Source organism: Cornus florida, unplaced genomic scaffold, assembly GCF_030987335.1.
Source record: "Cornus florida cultivar Cherokee Brave unplaced genomic scaffold, ASM3098733v1 CherokeeBrave_3.0.0_Hap2_Chr04, whole genome shotgun sequence".
NCBI lineage: Eukaryota > Viridiplantae > Streptophyta > Magnoliopsida > Cornales > Cornaceae > Cornus > Cornus florida.
The window spans coordinates 22118648-22130718 of NW_026775574.1; the positions used below are offsets into that span (position 1 = coordinate 22118648).

Sequence of the window (12071 nt, forward strand, 5' to 3'; positions counted from 1 at the left end):
TCAACACATGGAGGAATTGGTAGATCAAGTTGTTGAGAACTTTCCACTACATTGAAATTGATTATTTCATCACCTTTCAACCACATGGTAGTGAATATGGTAGGATTGTCTATATCATATTCATGGTTAGTTATTGCATAATATATATATATATATATATACCTTTGAAAACCACTTTAATGGGGAATTGAGGGAGTAGGAACTAGGGCTTTACAATAAAATTAAAATACTCTTTTTTTTTTATATAATAAAAAAAAGTATCAATTAATTAGATAAGGAACATGAACCAGTTTCCTATATTAACTTTAACTACTAGAAGAACTCGAATTGGAATTTAATAGGTGAAAAGTACCCATTTTTGTAGAGCAAATCTTGCCAAAATTGTGTAATACAGTTCACCTTTTGTAATGAATCTATTATAATGAAACAGAGATGTTTCAAAATATTGTTCGAATAAGGAGCCACCACTAAGCCCAAGCCTCAAATAAAAAGATGAAATAAAATAGTTGGAATATATATATATATATATAGCATATATGTCTTTTATTCATTTATAGCCATCTAAGTTGCTTAAAACAATTGCTTAAATCCATTGAAACATGGATATTTATGACTGCGATATTACAGCATCTCTCATCAAACAGTAGAGCAGCAATATCTCAGTGATGTAACTTGGAGAACTTCACTTTTCTCATACAAATGACAATTTAGAGAGGTCAAAAGAAAAGACTAAGGCTCCATTTGTTTGCTTCCATGTAAAAAAAATTTAATGACGTTTTCATCTAAAATTTAAATTAATTTTGTTATATTTTTAATAAGTTTAAAACTAAGTCATATAAAGCGGGAGCGAAAAAAACGTCAAAGTCTAAAAATTTTGAGAGGGGGAGCATCATGGGAGTGTCCCTATATTAACTTATATGTATTTATTCCACTTGCAAAAATATCATTTTAATTTATTAAATTTTTTAAAATAATAATATTACAAATTAATAAATATTTATTTATAATTGTCTTTGCTAATTAATTGTATGGAGTAGTTATATAATTTTAACTCTGTCAATTATATCACAATTAAAAGTTAGCTTAACTCTTATTGTGCTGGGCTTACTTTCCTACTTATTTTTATTACTAAATAATAAATTATGCAATCCATGTACTGATAATTAACATGTACGCTTGCATGTTGAGATCTGATTATGCATTCAGTGTACAAATATGCTTGCGTGTTTAGAATTCGCGAATTCAAAATTTTGAAATCTTGAATTTAGGGTGAATTCACTCCCAACTTGCCATTTCGCAAATTCAAAATTTTGAAATAGTGAATTTAAGACGAATTCGGGTGCAATACGTGACTACTCCTTCAATAAATTATGTGACTTAGTTAGATTAATAATGATTTAGTCAGAATTCTTTACATACCACAACACCATTCAAAAAGAAGAGACGAACCAAAGATGGTGAGAATGAAACTTAGAGATTATGTAATTAATTCAACTAGATCAGCTCATAAATTAGGACCCATTCACACCTTAATATAAAATAAGGACTTTGATATAACAATGTTATAGAAATGAAAAAGAACCATACGCGAAAATTAAATTCAGCCTTCCGTTGAAGTAAATACATATATAGCAAACAAAATTATATATCATGCATGCATCGTAATACTTAATGATCATTGCTAGATTTAGATTTCTTCCTTCTTAATCTTTTTAGGGTTGTTGAGGTTGCTAAGACTTGAAATCGGCTTAACATAAAAGATTTGGATGCTTTTGTTAGTCAAATTACACATTAATTAATTAACACATTTTAATTATGAATAGTTACCATCCATTCCTAAAATCTTTTTATTTTACACTAGACCACAAACCTGTTGATTACACATTTATCTTATGAAAAAATATATATACCTATATTTTTCTAATCTCATTGAAGTTAATATTTTTATCTAAATCTAAACACTCCATACAACAATAATATTTTTTTATTATTTTAATTTTCTGATTTCTGAAGCAACTCTAGCTTCAAATGAATATATTTCATCAAAGTCAGCCCACCAAGGATGCTAAAGGACTTGGACGTTGTGCTGCGCGCGCTGGGGTAGGCGTTGGGGTGTGAGCGAGGAGTCATAACGGACGCTGGGGTGCTGGGCAGTGCACACACGTTGGGGTGCACGCTGGGTTGGTTGCTGTGCAAGCGAGGAGTCATAATGGGAGCTGGGGTGCACGCTATGTTTCGCACTCGCTAGGTTGGTCATTGTGCGAGCGAGGAGTCATAATGGGCACTGGGGTGCGCACTGTGCTGTGCCGGCTGGGTTGGTCGCTGTGCGAACTAGGAGTCATAATGGGCGCTGCGGTGCGCACTGGGGTGGATCAGCGTCAAATCAAATATATATATATACACACATATATATAATTGGACTACTAACTTGTCACACATAATTTATATAACCTTTGCTATTATTATTTTGCTGAAAGTGATTACAGAAAAAAGTTCAAATTTTGTATTTATACACGTTTTGATTTTTGGGTTGATCAACTAAAGTGATTTGTTTGATGGACAAGTTTTGATTAATCATGCATGCAAAATGCTCGATTAAAGCGTTATACCAAGCAATAGTTTGGCAATTAAAGCATTTAATATCCTTTGAAGCTTTTGAAACTCCCACTTCCCAATAGTGTTTGGGTTTACACATAGAGTCCTGGGCTTTTAAGTAGCATGTATGGCCTTTTGGGTCAAATCTATATTCAGCCCAAAACTCCTTAACATTGCATCAAGCCCAGAACTCACTGATTTGATGATGTTGAACATTAATGAATAAGAGAGCATGTCTGACCAAATGTTTGGATTGGAGAGGAGGACCTAAGCAGCAAATGATAACACTTTCGCCTTCCACCATATGAGATGGTTTTGTTTGCAACTTCCTCAACATTTAAATTAAAGTCCATTTTTCTAGTTCTAGATCTCCCACAATCATAACTGAATGCTCCCATCCAATAAAGTGGGACCCAAACAGTTCCACATTCACGAGATACACGAAGTGGGAGTCTAAATTGATCCCACCCTCCCAATTTATGGCTCTAGTGGATGCACTCTCTATTTCGGATGTTAAGTTGATTAGTACATCAAAATAAAATAGAAAGAACACAAGTATTATCTCACTCACAAATATGAATGTATATCAAAAGATGCAGTTGTAGTGACGCATAAGAACAACTTATTATATTAGATCTCATGTCGAAGTTATTGGAGAAAGCCCACCAAAATAAAACTATTTAAAGATATTTAAAGAATTGGAGAGATGATGAAGAAGAATGGATACACGGTAACTATGAAGTACATTTATAACTAAATTTAATTGGAAATGAAAGTCATATTTAGTCACAAATTTTTAGCGTACTAACCACAAGATAGTACGCTGTGTGGTTTAATCATGTAGATATAAAGTTTAATTATCTTGTTATCTACTAATTTAATATAATCTCATATCAAACATTACATATATCACTAGTTAGTCTAAAGTCTGTATTTTGTCTCACCCTTGCAACATTTGGTTGGTTGTTCAGTGAGCATAATACGGTTAAGAATGGCTAATATATATACCAATATCAACCATCTAATAGAATTTTAGAATGGGGTTCTACAACACTCCCAAAATAACATATATACAATATTAAATTACTTCATAGAGTTCTACTTTTGACGTCTCTACGCAACTCTACAGAATTCCAGATAAGCTCACGCTTGTACAAATAAATCTAAAATTCCAAATTTTCAATTGTATAGACAAGCTCAATTGTGTAAAATACAAGCTCAATTGTGTAAAGAAGTCCAGAGTGTTCACACTTGTGTAGGCAAATTCTAATTACTCATGTACCTATCTTGACTTAGCAAAGAGTGCAAAGAGTTCGTGATTGAGAGGGTTCCACATTATCAAAACAAAAAACAGACCAATCATCTAAAATCACAGTGAATCATCACCAATTTCGTGTGTATCTCTCTCCTCAAATTGGGTTTTTTTTTTGGCGGAAGACGTATAACATTTACAAAGATGACGTGTCAAATATTGCCATTCAGAAAATAACAAAAAATCAGTAAGTGCCCAAGCCCACGTCCCGTTTTATTTCACATACCAAAACACACACAAAGGCACTATTCTTTGTCTTTGGTAGAAAAAGGTAGCATGGGTGATGGGTCCAATCTTTGTGTCAGACATCACCTAACAACCGTCTTAATGGGAACGGATGGGTTTATGCTGTCCAAATCACACCATTACCTAAAAAAAAACCTCCCTTGTGAGAATCACACAATCAATTGTATCATGTGCTACTGGCTTGGCAACAAGAACACCACAACATTATAATTATTGATCGGAATGAATTTTCAACCGAAGATCTTCAATTATTAGTTTGTCTAATTATATATATATATATATATATATATATATATATATATATATATTGAATCTAGTGAAGCTAGATCTTGGTTTCAATTTTCAACAGATTCTTCATATGGTTCCATTTGCTCCATCAATGCGTTAGCTTTTGAATGGTGACGAAAGTTATAAAGACCATGTAGCTCAGTATTAGTATATATTTATTTATTCCAAAATAAAAAGTGGAATATCAATTATCCACAAGCGCCTATGTAAGTGTAAGAATTCCTGGTCAGAATTATATATATAAATAATTATATTATTAAATTTTTTTTTAAAACAATAAAAACAAAAAAAGAATTTTCTAGAGAACAGAAGTTCTCATATTGCTTAATCTATTTTTATGTTTTCATGTGGTGTTCATTCTGTTTTTCTTTTCTCGAATCACTTCTCTAATCTAAAAATATAAATAAAAAACACAAAAAGATTTACTTGTTTATGCCGATAAAGAGGGAGCTATTTCTTCTTATTCATTCCGTTTAAACTTTAAATGGAGATCACAACACCACAATATAATATAAATAGTTACCAATTAAAAAGAATCAGTAACACCAATTATGAAACACAATTTTAAAAAATTATCATCATTCACTATATCAACCCACAAATAAAAACAAATCCCACAAATCTCCCTTTTCCTAACAATATATATATTGTTGATAGGAAAACCAACAACTTCTCCCACTTAGGCACAAAATCCATGTTTTTTTTAGATAAATACTTTTTGCTTAGTGGTGTGATATCTTTATGTATTTATATTCTATGTCATTAGTCCGATTTATAATGATGTAAATAATATCAGCTCAACTTACCCGAGCTTTAATTTTCAATTAATGGTTTTCATGTAAACCATACATACATGGATTACAAGTTAGAATTTTTTCCGCTACAATAGAGGATCCAAACACCTCCGGATAAATGTTATTTATTTCATGGTATTTCTCACGGTCCTATTAATTCTATATGGCATATATATCTAAATGCAACCATATATTGTTAACAGTCACGGTCCTATCAATCAATTTTATATAGCATATATATCTAAATGCAACCATATATTATTAACAGTCACAATCTCTCCCTAGGATCGGAACCACTCAATATCAACAAACTTAATTACGAAAATGCCCCCTAATGAACATCATCACATCACCATTTAACAAGGTAGGAGAAGATATTCAATGTGTCCGGTGCATGGATGTTCATGGGCGCAATAATAAACGATTGCAATAGCCCAGTACACCGGACGCATTGAATATCTTCTCACAAAGTAGGTGTGGTGTGCATGCCCAGAAGTGGATGGCTAATTATAAGCTCATCCTACATAAATAGATATATATATATATATATATATATTATATGGATGCCTTTGTTTTTGGACAGTTCTTGCTTTAACTCGTGTACTGTTCATAATCTGAAGTGCTAAGCTTTGATGAAGAAGGCAAAGAGTTTCATACTATCTGTCTTCACCCATGCTGACACTATAGATATACTTCTGATGACTCTAGGCTTCATTGGAGCAGTGGGCGATGGTCTCTCAACACCGGTGCTGTTGTTCGTCACCAGCATGTTAATGAACAATCTTGCCGGCACACCAACCTCCAATCCCGTCATTTTCCGGCAGAACATTCAAAGGGTCCTCTCTCTCTCCCTCTCTCTCTCTCTCTCTCTCCATCCATATATATGCATATATTTTGTGAATTTGTGGATTGCTTACTATCTATATATCTATCTATACATATAACTGAAAGGACTAGCACATTCCATCAGGTTCTTCCCAGGTGTAGAAGTTGAACTCGGTTCTCGAGATCACAATAGAATAACTTTACTCTTGTACCAAATATGTTATTATATATCTTGTATATTTGTCAAGAGTATATGATTTCCTCTTAATTTCCACAATGATTGAACTGAATCAGGATGCAGTGATATTGCTTTATGCCTCATGCGGATTTTGGGTTGCTTGTTTCTTTGGTAAGCAAGCTTTTGATTTTCACTGGGTTTTTCAATTTTTTTTTGAATGCTGATATATATATATATATTGGGATTGTTAGAGAAGGATATTGCTGGGCTAGAACAGGGGAGAGACAAGCAAGGAGATTGAGATTCAAGTATCTGAAAGCAATGCTTAGACGAGACGTGGGTTACTTTGATCTTCAACAAACAACCACATCTGAGGTTATCACTAGCGTTTGAAATGACACCATTGTCATTCAAGACGCCCTCAGCGAAAAGGTCAATACAATAACAATCACATACATACTTACTTGCATATATAATTCTTCATATCACATATTTATATACATATATACACACTTGTGTTTGTGATGTAAAATAGGTTGTCGATGATTATGGAGACCGTTTGAACTGTCAGAACTTCAGAAGGCAAACGGGCAGCTCACATTTTTGAAACAGTTTCGACAAGCTCATTTTGACAACCAAAAAAAACAAAAAAAAAAAAAAAAAAAAACCACTCCCGATTAAAAAACGGACCAACAATTGATACTCACTAGCTTGGCTTGTGACACGCTATTTTTCGACCAAATTCCCCTCTTTTAGATCCTGAACCCCGAAATCGCTTTTTTCTATCTTAAGAAAGCCCAAGGATTTTTGTAAATGGTCTAAACAGACTCAGATTATTTTGATTTTTAGTATTTAATAGTTTTTAGTGATTAGATTTCTTATTCTACTGTTTTCATAACTTCTAGAATTAATTGAATTTTGGACTTGAGGATGTGGTGCGATAGCCCAGTGGTAGGGCATGTGATGCTTGTGACCAAAAGTCCAGGTTCGAATCCCATTCCATCAATTATAAGTTGCTTTAACTTCCAAATAAATAATTGAACTTGTTTTTAGCTTTTCTTGGACTTTCTTATGCTGTTGGGAATTTTTTTTATTATTATAATATATATACACAATGGTAGGGAGGATAATATTAAATTTTCACAATTTTCTTGACTTATATTTCTTTACTTAAATTTCGTGGATTCAAAGTTGTTTATTGCTCATTCGTGAACGTTCATAACTTCCCCTGCATCAGTTTGACTTGTAAGTTTCACTAACATAACAGGTGCCCAACTTCTTGATGAACGTGGGACAGTTCGTCGGAGGCAACATATTGGCGTTCGCAATGATGTGGAGGATGGCTCTGGTTGCATTTCCATTTGTGATACTTTTGGTCATTTCAGGTTTTATGTACGGAAAAGTTTTGATGAGCTTAACAAGGAAGAACATGGAGGAATATAACAAGGCTGGTAATATAGCAGAGCAGGCGATTTCGTCGATAAGGACAGTGTATTCTTTCGTGGGCGAAAGAAAGACCATGAAAGAGTTCTCTAAAGCTCTCGAGGGGACTGTGAAGCTGGGATTGAAACAGGGTTTGGCCAAGGGATTGGCCATCGGAAGCAAAGGCCTTGTTTTCGCTATATGGTCCTTCATGTTTTGGTTTGGTAGCAGAATGGTGATTTATCATGGAGCTCGAGGAGGAACTGTTTTTGCCGTCGGTAGCCTCATTGCCCTTGCCGGCCAGTAATTCTCCATTCCTGTGCCTTGTTTTTTATTTATTGGCATTTTATTGAAATCCATGCTCGACTAGGTGATCTTGAACAAAATTTATGAACACGTTAAGTAAACGAATCAATCTCGAGCAACTCATGACCCGGTTTTCTTGGAAAAACACTTCTAAGATTTGTGAACATAAATACTAAAACTAGTTCGGATAACAACCTTGATATCGAACTTAAGAGTATGAGTTCGAGATTGGCTAAATGAGCTGAATATATATACATATATACGTTTAGAGTATGAGTTCGAGATTGAGTATAGTATAAAGAAGTTTATAGATACTATAAAAGTTTATATATATATATATATATGAGTAATAACCCACTAACCAATACCATGATGGTTTAGGGTATTGATAACTGCTCAACAATTTTTCTTTTCCTTTCTTGATCACTTATTTTCCTCTCTTTCCCCCTTTTTTTTTTCCGCCTTTAACTTTTCACCATGCATGTTGTTCAGGGCACTAGGCTCAGGGTTATCAAACATGAAGACCTTCTCCGAGGCATGTTCAGCAGGAGAGCGAATCATGCTGGTAATCAAAAGGGTCCCAAAAATAGACTCCAACGACACAAAAGGTACGATTCTACCACATGTTACAGGTACGGTTGAATTCAAGGGTGTCGAATTCGCATACCCATCAAGGCCAAGCAACATAGTCTTCAGAAACCTTTGCTTAGAAGTAGAAGCCGGAAAGACTCTAGCATTAGTTGGTGCTAGTGGTTCAGGAAAGTCTACCATAATTTCTCTGTTGCAAAGATTTTATGATCCAACCGGAGGAGAAATTCTCCTAGATGGGGTTGATATTAACAAGCTTCAGCTCAAATGGCTGCGTCTACAGATGGGTTTAGTGAGCCAAGAACCATCTCTTTTCGCGACTTCCATTAAAGAAAACATACTTTATGGCAAAGAAGACGTGACAATGGAAGAGATTATCGAGGCAGCTGTAGTAGCAAATGCCCATAACTTCATCTCCCAGTTGCCACAAGGATACAATACTCAGGTCTATATCATACATAATACATTTCAAGCTAATTTCAAGAAGGTACTTCTAATACCATACTATTTCACATGTACACAGGTGGGTGAGAGAGGCATTCAGATGTCTGGGGGACAGAAACAGAGAATTGCAATTGCTCGTGCAGTGATTAGGGCTCCACGGATTCTGCTCTTAGACGAAGCAACAATTGCATTGGACTCGGAATCAGAGAGAACTGTTCAAAAGGCTCTTGACAAGGCTGCCATTGGAAGGACAACAATAGTGGTTGCTCATCGGCTCTCAACAATTCGCAATGCTGACAAAATTGCTGTGACCCAAAATGGAGAAATTATGGAGACCGGATCACACGATGAGTTGAGCCAAAAAATAAATGGGATATATAATTCACTTCTTAGACTGCAACAAATTCAGACCACTACAATTGGAAAAAAACCTTCATTGCCAAATATGGAGTACACAAGTAATAGTACTCATGATTCAAGCTTGAAAAACACCACGTCCTCAAACACAGCTGCAGAACCAATCACTGAGCCATCACAAGATTGTAAGAGCAGTATTACACAACAAAGCCGCCTCCCAAATCCTTCATTTTGGAGACTGCTACTTCTAAATCTCCCGGAATGGAAACAAGCAAGTTTGGGTTATTTGAGTGCAATTCTAGATGGGGCAGTGCAACCTTTGTTTGGGTATTCTATGGGCAGCATGGTGTTTGTATATTTTTTGCCTAATCACAGTGAGATCAAGTCACAGACAAAGATGTATGCATTGTTCTTTCTTGGCTTAGCTGTGTTCTCTTTGCTCATTAACATTACACAGCACTACAACTTTGCTGCCATGGGAGAGTACTTAACTAAGAGAATTAGAGAGAGCATGTTGTCCAAGATCCTTACATTCGAAGTAGAGTGGTTTGATCAAGACGAAAATTCTACTGGACCTATCTGTTCTAAGCTTGCCAAGGATGCCAATTTGGTAATCTCTTCCATCTTAACGCTCTAGGCTTTTGTTTAAGAAGTTATTTGGTTCTTAATGCCCAGTTTCATTGACAAATTTGAGATTCTAAACAGGCATTTTGGGAAACATCATATGTTACTTCTGTCTCGAGTTGTCTCTCCTCAAAATCCTGTTATAGCGGGAGTAAATTTGGGTAAAGCCCCTTTCACTTATGTGTTGCAATTTTCAGGTGAGGTCGTTGGTTGGGGATAGGATGTGTCTTCTTGTGCAGACAGTCTCTGGTGTGACCATATCTTGTACAATGGGCCTGGTGATAGCATGGAGGCTCGCTGTGGTCATGATAGCGGCCCAGCCCATAATTGTGGCCAGCTTATATGCCCGGAGGGTGCTACTCAAGAGTATGTCCAAAAAAGCTATCAAAGCCCAAAATGAAAGCAGCAAGCTCGCAGCAGAAGCTGTGTCCAACATCCGAACACTGACAGCATAATGTCGAATTCTTAAGATATTCAATCAGGCACAAGAAGGCCCGAGAAAGGAGAGCAATCGACAATCATGGTTTGCTGGCATTGGACTTGTCGGATTGTCTTATCTTGTAGTTGGGCCTTAAGCTTTTGGTATGGTGGTAAACTTGTCTCAGATGGATCAATTTCTGTCAAAGCTTTATTTGAGACGTTCTTAATTTTAGTGAGCACAGGTCGAGTTATAGCCGATGCAGGAACCATGACTAGTGACCTGGCCAAAAGTGCAGACGCAGTGAGCTCCGTTTTTGCAGTATTGGATCGATCCACTCAAATTGAACCCGAAGACACAATGGGCTTGAAACCACACAAACTAATGGGACATGTGGAGTTTGGTAACGTGCACTTCGTGTATCCCACTAGACCTGATGTGATCATCTTTGAAAATTGGACCCTCAGCATTGATGCAGGGAAATCAACGGCTTTGGTGGGCCCAAGTGGGTCTGGAAAATCTACCATCGTCGCATTGATAGAGAGATTCTACGATCCATCAAGCGGTTCAGTGATGATTGATGGTAGAGATTTGAAGTCATATCATCTTAGGTGCTTAAGGAAACACATTGCATTAGTAAGCCAAGAACCAACCTTGTTTGCGGGTACAATCAGGGAAAACATAGCCTACGGTGGGCCCGAAAAAGTAAATGAATCAGAAATCAATGAAGCAGCAAGGGCAGCCAATGCTCATGATTTTATCACCCAGCTTAAAGATGGATATGACACATGGTGTGGGGACAGGGGATTGCAGCTATCAGGAGGACAGAAGCAACGTATTGCTATAGCTCGAGCAATACTGAAGAATCCTTCGTTGTTGTTACTTGATGAGGCGACCAGTGCGCTTGATGGACAGGCAGAGAGAGTGGTGCAAGATGCATTGAACCGCTTGATGATCAGACGGACGTGTGTGGTGGTGGCCCACAGACTGAGTACCATACAGAACTGTGATCAGATTGTAGTGATGGATAAAGGGAAGGTTGTGGAAAAGGGGACCCACTTTTCTCTACTACAGAAAGGAAGCTCGGGTACTTACTATTCTTTGGTCAGTCTACAACAGAGGTCCAGCATGCACCCTTCAAGGTGTTGACTAGCTAGCTCATATGAATACTACAACATATAAATAATGCAATTTCTCTATCTACTTAATAATTTAAAGTAAGCTAAACCTAAATGATGCAATTTCTCTATCCACTTAATAATTTGAAGTATGTTAAACCTCTAATCTATGATGACATTTGACACTTAAAACAACCCATGAAGGTGGCCTATGTGGTTTAATTTGACGAAAAAGCAAATTTTCTCCGATCCTTACAAGTAGTACTTCGGGGAGAAAAATATTTGGTTTATGCCTATTTCTCAAGAAGACCATGCTACTTAAAAAATTGAGTGTCCTAATTAATATTTACACATCTGATCCTATTTTAAATGTTATATCATAATTTCACAAAGCATTGCACAATTAACACATCTTATAAAATTTGTTTTATTTTATAATTGCATGTTAGTGGAGAAATTGAAAGATGTGGTAATATTTAGTGCATTTCAGCAGTCACGAACATTGTATCTCTACTAAACTCAAGCAAATATTTATTTTTATTTCTTCTTGATGACA

General features: G+C 35.9%; 1 pseudogene; it reads left to right on the plus strand.

Moving 5' to 3' along the window:
* Window positions 1–5636: 5636 nt before the first annotated feature.
* On the plus strand, window positions 5637–12066 carry LOC132302973 (ABC transporter B family member 15-like; annotated as a pseudogene).
* Window positions 12067–12071: the final 5 nt, after the last annotated feature.